The sequence below is a fragment of the Ictalurus punctatus genome, chromosome 6, assembly GCF_001660625.3.
Source record: "Ictalurus punctatus breed USDA103 chromosome 6, Coco_2.0, whole genome shotgun sequence".
NCBI lineage: Eukaryota > Metazoa > Chordata > Actinopteri > Siluriformes > Ictaluridae > Ictalurus > Ictalurus punctatus.
The window spans coordinates 28,781,722-28,795,870 of NC_030421.2; positions in this window are offsets into that span (position 1 = coordinate 28,781,722).

The window sequence follows — 14,149 nt, forward strand, 5'->3', positions numbered from 1 at the left end:
TAAAACAAGAACAAAATCATAAAATCATATAGTGAGTTAAATGCCAAGGAGTAAAAATGAGTTTTAAGACTAGATTTAAAAGTAGGAAGTGTCTGGGCCTGCCTAACATGTAAAGGCTAATTATTCCAAAGTTTTGGGGCTGCAACTGCAAAAGCATGGTCACGCCTACTTTTCAGACTTGCTTGAGGGATGACCAAAAGTAACTGCTCAGAGGACCTAAGTGCTCTTGATGGAGCATGTAATTTTATTAAATCAGACAGATAACTTGGGGCAAGTCCGTTTAACAATTTAAATACTAAAACTAAAATTTTTACAATCAATTCTAACAGGAACAGGGAGCCAGTGAAGGGAGGCCAATGTTGGTGTAATATGTTCTCACTTGCGGGTTCCTGTTAACAGACGAGCTGCAGCATTCTGTACCATCTGTAAACGTGTTAGGGAGGCTTGGCTAATACCTACATGAAGCTCATTGCAGTAGTCAAGGCGAATTGAAATAAAGACATGTACAACCCTTTTCAAAATCATTAAAAGACAGAAAAGACTTGACTGGATAATTGCCTCAACTGAAAAAAACTAGATTTAATTACTGAATTATTCTACATATCCAGTTTAAAGTCACTGTCCATAACAACACCCAGGTTTCTTACAGTGGGCTTCACATATTAGCACATATATCCATCCATCCATCCATCTTCAACCGCTTACTCCTTTTCAGGGTCACGGGGAATCCTGGAGCCTATCCCAGGGAGCATCGGGCACAAGGCGGGGTACACCCTGGACAGGGTGCCAGTGCATCGCAGGACACACTCACACACACATTCACACACCCATTCATACACTACTGACACTTTAGACATGCCAATCAGCCTACCATGCATGTCTTTGGACTGGGGGAGGAAACCGGAGTACCCGGAAGAAACCCCCGCAGCACGGGGAGAACATGCAAACTCCACACACACAGAGCCGCGGGAATTGAGGCGAACGTATTAGCACATATAGTGCTACTATAGTAACATTTTTCTTAAGCACTTTTTGTGCATCTACAAAACTTGGCTGTAAACCAATAAGACATGAAATTGACATTTCACTATTGGGCTTTTCTAAGGACTACCTCTGCTTTTGATTTGAGGAAAACAGAATCAAATACCAATATAACATTCATTTATACAGTGTAACAACAGACCATGTTTTTTTTCCTTATAAAAACTGATGTAGTTTGTTGGTACCCAAGTCTTATTCAATGTGTCCTGTTTAAATAGAAAATAAACATACAAAAAAAAAAAACATGCTCCATTGATTGAATGGTTTAACATTCTCCCCTCACTAGGGATCTGAGTGCATGTGTACGTATATGGTATTAATAATAAAGGAACTTTTATGACTTTTATGACTAATATGACTTTTATGGTGCATTGGATAATAAATATTTCTGTATGGCAGATGAAATATATTAATTTACGGTTATTAGTCTATGGCCAAGACTACAATACTACATAATAGGTCAGTCTACTCAGTTGTATTTGTCTTTATTTAGGGAGGATTCCGATAAACTGGTCATGAAGGCCAGCGTCATCACAGGACTGACTCTGGAGAACATTCTGAACATTGTGTCCATCTCCTTCTTGGTGTGATATTCAGGAGTACCTTTAGCAACAGTCTCATTCTACCAAGGTGTTTGAGGAAATGATGTTTCTTAATGCTGGCAGGTTCCATAATGCTTGCTTCCAACATGATATCTTTCCCTCTGTTTCTCACTGTGGACAATGTAATAGAATGTCATTCCTTCATGCATCCATCCACCATCCATCCATGCATCCACCCACCCATCCATCCACCATCCATCCATCCACCCACCATTCATCCATCCATCCACCCACCCATTCATCCATCCATCCATCCATCCATCCACCATCCACCCATCCACCCACCATTCATCCATCCATCCACCCACCCATTCATCCATCCATCCATCCATCCATCCACCATCCACCCATCCACCCACCATTCATCCATCCATCCATCCATCCATCCCTTCATTTTTAGTAACCTCTTGAACTTGGTCAAGGTCATGGTGGATCCTTTCCCAGAATACCACAAACACACACACACACACACACACACACACACACACACACACACACACACACGCACACACACACACACACACACACACACACACACACACACACACACACACACACACACACACACACACATTCATTCATTCATTCATTCATCTATACATGTATTTACACCTATGGCAATTTAGAGTCACCAATGTACCTACTGGGATGTTTTTGGGAGGATCCAGAGAACCCTTAGGAAACCCATACATACACTGGGAAAACATGGACAGAATCCCCACACAGACAGTAACCCAAGCTCAAGGTTAATTGCTGCTTAATTATTGTACACATTTAAACCATAAACCACATCACCCACACACTGAATGCATTTTGTAGTATTGTCTTTCTTCACTTTGTCTTGTTTGTGCACTGATGTCTTTGTACTGTGCGTATGTGTAATCATGTGCATTTATTCTGCATATTTAATCAAATGTACAGTAGCCCATGTACCTGCCTATTCAAACAGAACAATGGAGGTTTATGGCAGTTCACATGTCTTACTTGGGATTTGTTCTGTTTTATTCAGACACAAATTGTATATAATGTTGGGGTGACTATCTAGAAGTGTTTTCATAAGGCACATAATACACTTTTTGGAATCATATAGTCGCATTCTGAATGCATTCCTGCACCCCAAAATGTGTATTTTTTGAGAAGCTTGAGAAAGTAACAAACAGTCTAAACATGGTATTAACACCTAAGTATGTGATGGATGTGTTGCTTTGTTTAGGAAGGCAGCATGTTTTCATATGTGGCAGACATGTGGGTGGTAGAGAGTGGTAAAGAGATCAAATATGTGATGGCAAGTTAGAGATGGTGAGAGAGAGAGATGACTATGGCAGGATGCACAGTGAGATACTGAGCATCAGCTTACTGCTGCCACCCACAGCAGGAAACCGTCAAAGCAATCTACTACTGAAATGAAAACCAGGATGGGGGCATTTGAAGGGGCTGATGCACACTATCATGGATAAGCTCCTCTGACTGAGCAGCTAAACTGGGTCAGCAAAGCTCGATTTCTAGTCATATTGACATGAGAAAATGAGCAGAAACATTTTGCAATCCTCTAGGACCGGGTCATACCATAAGGCAGACAGTCAGACAGTTAAAAACCAGGGTTTTCTAACTCCCAGACATCCCATCTAGCCATACATTTTTAATCTCAGGTATGTGGTTGAGTGTAAGAAATCAGGTCCTTTCTTCTATTCTGTTTCATACTGAATGGGTCTTGTGTGCTTGTTACTGCCCAGGAGATAAACTCCTATCAGGGAGGTATAATTGGATCAATTCAATTACTGAGAGGGGGATTCATTCTATGCGCAGCATACCTATTGACACTAAAGTGAATTTTACCTTGCAGCAACACAAAGGGGATGGCTGTAATTTCAATAGAATAGTTCAAAGTAGTGTCTCTAACTAAAGGCTAGCATCAATAGGTTTTCAGACTGCACTCTCTTCTTTAGAGATGTAACTGAATACGAGTATATTATTTGGAATGAACAGATAATGTGTTCGAAACAAATTTTATTTTATTTTATTTTAGAAAGCTTGGCCCACATTTCTAGTGCCAAACACCACAGTTTTTTCTTTATTTTCATATGGGATAGAGGTCAGAAAAAGACCAAGTTCATTAAAGTGAACATGAGTTGCTGCATGATTGCATGTTGTGTTTATGGATTCATCCTTAGTAACTGTCTGGTCAGGGTCATAGTGGTTTAACTGGTTCAAATTGGGCTACTAGTTTGTTTATATTTTGTGAAATATAACTATCTAAATCCATTAGAAAATATTGTGAGCAGGTACAAAAGATAATTATAGCTGCATGAGTAAGGTTAAAAATGTCTAGTTGAGACCACCTATGAATTAGAGTGATCTCAAGTAGCTGAGGTTGAGGAATTGTCAATTCACAGTCTATGTTGACAATGCTGGCATTTCCAGAGTGTTCATAGACACAGTGATAGAAAAAAAAAAAAAAAACAAGAAAAAAAATAACCTTGCATGGGTCATGCCCACTTTGGGTTTAAGTCTGAATACAGATATAGATATAAATGGCACACTAAACAGATACAGAAACAAGCACACATTGTGGCATTGTGTTACACCCTTAGTCTTCTTAGATGCTTTGGAAATGTGCAGGTTTTAGGCTGTTTATTTTGCAAATTGACACAATCATAGAGAGCACGGCTTATTGTAACGTTTGTTACAAGCAAACTTGTAATGAAAAGCTACCCAGATGTTTGTGTTCACATGTTTTCATGGTCGGCTCATTTCCTGTGAGTAGGTCATGCTCTGAGTGCACAATGCCTGTGGTTTGTCACTGATTAGCATATTGAGTTGCTGAAAAGTGCCCCTCACTCTGCTGGTTATGCACAGAGAATGCTTTGTCTTAGGCAGCAACTGGTATCCAAGACAGGCAGGTGATTTACAGCAGAGAGCTGCATTAACCTAGGCCAGAGCTTGGAACATTGTCTGATGCTGGAGGCAGTGATGGAGCAAAAGTAGTGCACCAATCATAGGGCTGGTTTTAAGAAAAAATCTTTGATTTCGAGACAGAGGAATGGCAATTGGTTTTGCTAATCAATGAAGAAAATTATTTTTAGCAATCCAAAAGGTAACTATCCTAATACAAAAGTAAGGAGCAGACAAAATGCTCTGATATTTTGTACAGGTTCATAGTTTGCTCATTCACATGTGTGCTGAAGTGAGACTGGACAGTAGGACCGAATATAAAGCCATTTTCACACTTGTGTTTTTCTCCAGACTCTGGGCCTTTTGCCCCAGGATTTTGGTATGTTTGGTGAAATATGAAAGCTGTTTTAAAGCCTAGGAGCAGTCCAGTCATCTGATCTGGTCCAACTGAAACCGGTCCAATTGAAAATCTGGGGCTCGCTTCAAGCAAACTGTGGGTCAGTCTGCATCATGTGAAAGCTGTCTGAAAAAAAAAAAAGCCAAAAGTTGAAATCTAAAAATATAAACCCAAAATGTAATATCGATTTACAAAAACAAAGTCGGAGTCTGAAAGATAAAATTGGATAACAATGCCAAAAAAGTCGCCAGAAATATCATGAATTAACACCCAGAGTGTTTATATGAGTCCAATGGACTCATATAAACACTGTAGGGTGTGAATTCAACACCGTGGGTGTTAAATCAACACTGGTGATTTTGCTGTGCAGGACCCCAGCTCAGACTTTTAACTTTAGTGTTTGAATGTGCTAGCAGGGTTTATACAACATGTAACCAGGCTCTAATTATTGCAACAATTCACTACTTATGGCAATGGTGACCTCTGCTGGGACGTGTTCCTTTGTTATGGGTGTGGCAAAATGCTGCTATGTAGGAGTAGTATACGACCTGCACACATTTTTATTAAGCTTTGGCAAATTACAACACTTGGTTTATCTTCATGAGGCTCATGTTGTCATTTGGAAATTGTCCTACTCTACAGAACAAGCCATTTCCCTCAGGGCAGCACTAATTAAACAAGTTAGTACATGATATTAAAACATGATATTAAATAACAAATCAGCAGACTCCTGCTTAGGTTTCAAACAGCAACAGGTTATCTCAGGCTGATTTCAAAGAAAACATGTAAAATGCTTCTCAATTCATTGAGAAAGCTATTAGCAAGCTAATAAATTATAAAGCACGTTAGGAGTTCACTTTATGAATATTAATGACTAGTCGCGAGTGTCAGGGAGAATCGTCTGTAAGTGGGAAAGCCAGGAAAAAGGCTACAGCTTTTAAAAAATATCTAAATGTGATTTTCACATTTGTGAGTACAAATGAAAATCCAATATGTGATTTACTTGGTATAGGCACCTATGAATAATACAAATATGCTTGAAAAGAATAAGACACAGGCTGTTTAATGTGTGCAAGTTGTCTTTTAGCTGCAAACTGTGAGGTGTTTCTGCAGGTTCAGCAGTGATGATTCGTCAGCCATGGATGGCATCAAGCACGTTAGTGCCGACTCAGCAACTTTCTTTTAACTGTTACTGCCTGGATTTTACTGATGCTTTGTGCCATACGTTTAATCACTTTTGTCTAAGCGCATCTGTGCCTTTCCTTTTTTTGCCAGGAAAACCATGTATTTGCTGGGTGCTTAGAAGGATGGCTTATCTTTTATCTCCATACTGGGATTTGAAATCCTGAGTGTACAACACACTCAGGACAAAACAGTTGTATAAATCCCTGGAAAAATTATTGCTTTTTGACCTCTGTCTGATCTCTCTGTACATATGAATGGGATCTGGTAGATGTACCTTTTTTTCTGTACTGAAAAATGTTTCCGTTTTCTCATGAATTCGGAAGGAATCAGAATGTGATACAGTGAAACAGGGTGAGATGCATTAGTTTTGTTTTGTTTGATTTCTTTCTTTCTTTCTTTCTTTTTTTTTTAACTTATCAACATCAAGCACATTTCTCAGCCCCAGTGTTCAGTGTTTCCTAAATCAGTGGAAAACTAAAATAAGTAAAAAAAGGAAAAATGGTACAAGTACAAAGGATGACATTTTACTTTGAGCCGCGTTTATAAGACGCCTACACAATGCCTTCATGACAACTGACACAAACCTACATAAACATTTATAAAAAAAAATTAATTCCAACTGACATCAGATGAAAATTGGTCAATTTTGATGCCAAGTGGATGGCAGAGTTATGTATATTCATTAAGTTACAGTCCCCTCTGAAAGTATTGGACGGGCAAGGCCAATATTATTGTTCTCATTATACATTGAAGAGATTTGGGTTTGAGATCAAAAGATGAAAATGAAATGACAGATCAGAATTTCAGCATTCATTTTTTCAAAATTTACATTTTGATGTGTTAAACAACTCAGAACATGGCACCTTTTCTGTGAACCCACACATTTTTTCAAGTGATAAATTTTTTTTGGAGCATGTGACTGATGTGTTTCTTGCTGCCCTGTTAAACTGATTATTTAAAGAATTAATATCGCTAAATGTCTGCTCTTGGTTTGAGGCCTAGATTTCACCTGTGAAGACTGCATTTGTTGTTAAAAGTATAAACCAACATGAATACCAAAGAGGTGTCTATGGGGGGAAAAAGCAAGCTGAGAAAAGAGGGAAAATCTATGAGAGCCATTGTAAAAGCATTGGGCATAGCCAATGTAACAATTTGGAATGTCATGAAAAAGAAAGAAACCACTGGTGTACTAACAACCAGACATGGAACAGGTCACCCAAGGAAAACAACAGCAGTCGATGACAGAACCATTGGAGGAAGAAAAACCCACAAACAACAGTTAGTGACATCACCAACAACCTTCACAAGGCAGGGGTGAAGGTATCACAAGACTTCAAGTGCAGAAATATAGAAACCAAACCACTCTCCAGACCTTAATCAAGTTGAGCATGCATTTCACCTCCTGAAGAGGAGACTGAAGAGAGAACCTCTCCAAAACAAACAAAAACTGAATGAAGCTGCAGTAAATGCCTGGAAAAGAAAGAAAAGAAAAATGCAACAGTTTGGTGATGTCAGTGATGTCAGGCTTGATGCAGTTATTGCAAGCAAGGGATATCCAACCACATAATACAATCTGTTCCATTACTTTTGCTCACCAAAAAATTGGGTGGTCTACTAGCAAAGGTGCCATGTTCTAAGTTGCTTAACACCGCTAGATGTAAATTTCAGGAAATGAATGCTGAAATTCTGATCTGTCATCTCATATTCATCTTCAAACCCAAATGTATTTAGAGTATTGCAAAAACATGAGAATTGGCCTCGCCATTCCAATACTTTCAAAGAGGACTGTAAGTGAGTTTTATATTCATGCTACTAGTTTTATAGGAATGCTTATCACAGTGTCATGAAATCAGTTGAAATGTATTTTGCTATTAATAAGATATTTATGAAGGCACTATGTTTATGTCAGTTATGACACAAAGGCCTTATGAAGATGAAATGTAGCCTTATTATGACTGTTTCTAATGAAATTCTGCCACATATATAGTACACGAACACATGTCAGTTATTAATGTTAATCTGCAAAATATTTGCTATTTTGGATAAAGTTGACTAATGTATGTGACTGATTTATATTCGTCATTTTGAGCTGGAATTAATTGTTTATGCATGTTTAACCTCTTCTGTAGCTTCTTACAACAATATTGTACTCTCGGTGATGGATGTAAGGCGATCCAGTTCCTTGAAAGCACCCCACATGTCCCATTCCATTGAATAATAGATGCCCTTTAATAATAAATAATAACCTTTACATAGACGTTTGCAGACCTACAAGAAGCTCTCGCTCTGCTTTGTCCAAGTATCATGGTGGTTAGAAAACTTGGCTTTGGAGCAAAATGGCACAAGTTCAGCTCAGCTGGTAACATCTTGCTACTGCTACAAAACCAAATAATATAATAATTATGGAAGACACTGTCTGGGCATTTATTTAGATATTGTAGATAATAGAAAAATAAAGAGAACTTGCTTTAATCGAGGCTTGACATATGCGTGTCAATATATCATATGTGCATACTGTACATATTTGAGAAACCATGTAAACTTATGTAGTTTTACTGCCCACTTAGAGAAAATTAGGAGCCATCTGGAACAGTTGACCTTAGTGTAGTTCCAATTATCATTAGCTATGTGACATTCTCTACAGCCAGATGCCCTCCACTGCTTGACCTCTTTGATTAGTGGGGGTTCTGATGGATACCTCAATACGATACATCAGTAGCTGCTCTTAACCCCTGTAAAGCCTCCATTTAACCTCTGCTCCACTGGGAAGAAGGAACCACTTCTCTCTAACAGCCTATCAGTGACAGGGAAATAAAAGAATGAACGAGAGACTCAGACAACAGATGAGTAGCTACAGGCAGAGAAGGACAGCTTTATAGAAATAGAAAGCTATTGCTTTTCCGCTCTGCCCGTGGTGGCCATAATTTAAAGCTCTCAGTGGTGTGTGAAGAGGTTGTCTGATCAGAGCAAACACTGCCTGGGAGCTGGATCAGGTTCCATACAGTGGTCTGTGATAACAGCTGTCTCCAGATTCCTATCACTCCCATGGCGGAACATGACAGACTGATCTGTTGTTTGTGTGGCTGTGGCTTTATCATTGGGTTGATAAAGAGTAGTGTCTGAGTGCCTGCAGGAAGCCTAAGACCTCTATATGTTCTGAGTCACAAAAGCAGCTGCAGTCTGGTTAGTGGAATGAGCAAGATGGCTAATTGGTGCTTCACTTTTCATGGGGATGTAATATGCAAAAGCTGTTTGAAGGTCAACAAAAATTATGATAACCAAGCAGATTAAGTCAAAACTATGACAACTCATCAGGATTGAAAAAAATAAAATGTTACACTCTGATCTACACAACTTTTCGTTTACATTTATTCATTTAGCAGACGCTTTTTATCCAAAGCGACTTACAAATGAGAAGATACAAGCGAAGCAATATCAAGCAGAGAACAATACAAGTAGAGCTACCATACTCCATGGATCTCAAGATCCATTAATTGGGTTCCAGAAGAAGCAAAGTGCGCAGAGTAGAGGTGTAAGTGCAAGAGTAAGGTTTTTTTAGGGGTTATTTCACGGAAGAGGTGGGTCTTTAGCTGTTTCTTGAAGATGGTGACAGATTCTGTGGTCCGGATTGAGGTTGGAAGTTCATTCCACCACTGAGGAACAGATAGTTTGAAGGTTCTTGAAAGGGATCTTGAGACACGCTGAGTAGGTAGTACTAAGCGTCGGTCGTTGATTGATCGCAGATTGCGTGAGGGAACGTAAGCCTTCAGGAGAGTGTTGAGGTGGAGGGTGCTGTTCCAGACGAGGTCTTGTAGGTGAGCATCAAGGCCTTGAATTTGATACGAGCGGCTATAGGAAGCCAGTGGAGGGAGATGACTTTAAGTCATTTAAAGTCATCTTTAAGTACTTTAAGTTCTGCTCTACTTTTCTCACCAGACTAAACTGATCTCATGAGAATTTATTTTACAAATTTGAATTATCTATGTGGATGTGGTTGGATTTCCTTTGACTGTATACATTTAAGTTGTTGGAAAAGCCTCAGCCTCTCAGCCTCAACACTGCCCATAGCCACCAGAGAGTTAGTCTACAGTTTTCTGGACATAAGCTTCAGAGTCTCCAGAATATTGTTCACTTTTCTGGCCATATGCTTCAGAATATTCAAAATACTGCATGCCTTTCAGGCCATAAGCTTCAGAATCCTCAGAATATTACACACTTTTCTGGAAATAAGCTTTAGAATCTGAAGATTGCAATCTGATTGGCTCTCTGGATTTCTCTCTGTGTGCATAGATGCACTTTCTGACAGAAAAACAAGCATTTCTGATGCTGTGCCTTGCTGAGATTTTAAGACCAAGATTAGTCAATGGAATAAGAACTAGTTCATGGCATCATACCTTTAATGTTTCCATAAACATGATATTCCCATGAGTTAGCCAACATGCTTTGGAAACAATCAATGATTTTCAATCAAATGGCTCCTTCCTGTTGCAGTTCTTGGCCACATTTATTGATAGAAGGTACTAGACTCTCCAGTGTAATCAGAAAGACTATAAATAAGACTATAAGAAAAGGTGTGAATGCTAAACCTGTTCATAATCCTGAACTTCGTAAATTTTCATATGCAATGATATAGATTTGTGCGACCATGCTGGCTGCCTGTACATCAGAAAAATAATGCACCACTTGTTTCTGGAAACGAGTACAAGAGGACAAATACAGTAAGATGTCAGATATGGCATGTAAAATTTCCAGAGTTCAAATAGAGACTTACAGAGTAAAGTCTGTACTAGAAGTTGTATGAAGTCTCAGATAATTACTGTTGTTCTCATGAGTTTAACTGAGCAAAACAAACTTGTTAAAGCTAAACCTTCAGATGTTTTTACCCTGAATGTAAAGTGTCTCCTTGCTTGTAGGGGAACACAGGCACTGGTGTGCACATGGCTGCAGTGGTAGCAGTTCATGAAGGTCTCAGATGAGCAGCTGGATGAGGCCTCTGTGAGCTCTGCTGTCTGCCTGAGCACTTTACTCTTTCCACCGTACAGTGCAGCACATCCATTATTCAGATGCAGCAGCCCTTTTGCTGACAGCTCAGAGAAAAGGATTGCTCTGACTCCTCACCCAGACTATTAATTTGAAAGACCTCCGCAAGGGATTCCAGTTAGCCTTATTGAAATCTGTCGACATAAGTCAGTTCATTGCAGTCTCTGTGCTTAACCATTTCCTTTTGCCCACTGAAGAGCAATAAGTGGCTGTCCACATACTGATTTTATCCAGTGATCAGATGCACGCAAATCCAATGCAGAATTGCACGTGCTCTTTGTATTGTAGAGCCTGGTGTACTGAGAGCACTAGTAATACTAATCAATATCTGTGCAGTATATTTGAGGATAATGTGAACATTTTTATTTTGTGCTTTTCATTGTTAATGTTTGTTTGTTTAATATCCCTTTAATCTACAGTGGAAATGTAGGAATTTGCAGGCCCTATGGGACTGCTGTCCTGTAATCAGAGCAAAATGCTGAAAGTAGTAGGTGGCAAATGTCTGTCATCTCTTGCCATCAAGTTATTGCTTACTAGAACTGGAATGTCTACCTGATGAAAAGCCTATTAAGTTTTATATTGTTTTTCACTCGAACCTTGTAATTCGTTTTTATAAATGTTCATTTTAAAAAACCTTACTTTGAAATTGCCACTAACAACATAAAATTTTACTAATAGCACTTTTAAATGCTTATGATTCTCATTCCCATTCTACAATAGCGACATAAATAGTTTTGAAGCATTTATATGAAGTCGTAGAGAGAATATTGACTTGTTTTCCATTTGGAAATAGATCTCTCTCTTGTATGTCTCTCTTACATTTACATTTACATTTATTCATTTAGCAGATGGTTTTATCCAAAGCGACTTACAAATGAGAAAATACAAGCAAAGTGATATATCAAGCAGAGCACAATACAAGTAGTGCTACCATACAAGATCCATTAATTGAGTTCCAGAAGAAGCGAAGTGTGCAGAATAGAGGTGTAAGTGCCAGAGTAAGGGGTTTTGTTTTTTGCTTTTTATTTATTTTTATTTTTTTTGTTAGGGGTTAGTTAAGTGTTCACGGAAGAGGTGGGTCTTTAGCTGTTTCTTGAAGATAGTGACAGATTCTGTGGTCCAGATTGAGGTTGGAAGTTCATTCCACCACTGAAGGCTCTTGAAAGGGACCTTGAGCCACACTGAGTAGGTACTACTACGCGTCGGTCGTTGATCGATCGCAGATTGTGTGAGGGAACGTAAACCTTCAGGAGAGAGTTGAGGTAGGAGGGTGCTGTTCCAGAGAAGGTCTTGTAGGTGAGCATCAAGGCCTTGAATTTGATACGGGCAGGTACAGGAAGCCAGTGGAGGAAGTTGAAGAGGGGTGTGACATGGGTTCTCTTGGGCTGGTTGAAGATAAGGCATGCTGCTGCATTCTGAATCATCTGAAGGGGTTTGATGGAGCTGGCTGGGAGGCTCTAGAGTAGTGCACTGCAGTAGTCCAGTTTTGAGATAACAAGAGCCTGGACTAGTATCCTTGCATCCTTATCTCTTTAATCCTTATCTCTTTCAATTCAACTGAATTTAAAAGTATCGCAGATATCGCAAAGTCCTATTGTTGAACAAACTCCTACAGTGTAAATTATTACCTACACTGTTTCTGTTTAGTGTTCCGGCTGCACACTGTTCCCACTGTAGAAAGCAGACTGTTAAAGTAATGCAACATTGTTAGAGTTACCATTAAATGTAATTCAACATTGGAGATGTTAAAATCAGCCACAGTCTAGGGATCAAATCTTAATACATGCCCAAATCCACTGTAACGAAAGTGCATGTCTGTTTAAGCCTGAACTCTAATGCAGGGAGCAGACATAACTTTTTCTTTTGATAGACGTGTCTTTTCCATGTCAACATTTTTTGATGATTATGACTGTGGTCACTGACCCTGTAGTAGGCCAGGAACATTCTGTGCTTTATTTTTCTGAGGGTAAATCAACACAGTATTCTGCTGATTCATAAAAGTATTTTCACATTTAGTTGTGTAATATCAGTATCTTAAATCGTTGTAATTACTTAATTTAACACTTTAATTTTAGGTATACTTTGTAAGAATTTAAAGACTGACAAGATCTTACAATGTCGGTGATACCTTAAAAATGAAACAAACTGGTGATGCTAAGCCATTCCCCTACTGTATTTCTTAAAATACTCCCAAGACAGACATAATCTCAACGGAGGTGGTGGTATCAGTTGGGAAGGCAAACGCTTGTCTTTGTTTTTATTGAAATGACAAATTTACTTCGCAGGCAGCAAAGGGATCTAAAATTATAAACTGCTCATTTATTTATTTTGCAGTAAAAGTCATGACCTCAGGATGCTCAGTGCTAGAGATGTTACAAGGTTGCCAGAATCCCAGAACAAGCTGACTAAAGCAATGACAGCTCGGTAACAAAAAGTAGTGTTTGTTTGAGACTTAAAATGCATCCAGAGAATTGTTATCGTCCTGTCCTCCTTGTTTGTATCACCCGCTCTTTACGTTGTAACAGCTCCAGTATTCATTTTAATCACTTTATAAACAGAATGTGACATTACATGCTAATGAACCTTAACAATCTTAACGCCTTAAAAAGTCTTAAAATGAGGTATAGCTGGAGTGAGTTTCATGACAGATCTAACTGCTTACTTGTGAGTGGTTAACATAACACACAAACACAGCTGATTATTTAAACTCACTGGTTACTTTAACAGGAACACCTGTACACCTGTACTCGTGTATATTTATGCGGTTCGCCAAGCAGTCAGTCATGTCGCAGCAGCACAATACATAAAATCATGCACATACAGGTCAAGAGCTTCGTGTTCACATCAAACATCAGAATGGGAGGAAAGCGTGATCTCTGTGACTTTATCCATGGAGTGGTTGTTGGTACCAAATGGGCCGGTTTGAGCATTTCAGATACTGCTCATCTCCTGGGATTTTCACACACAACAGTCTCCAGAGTTTAAACAGAAT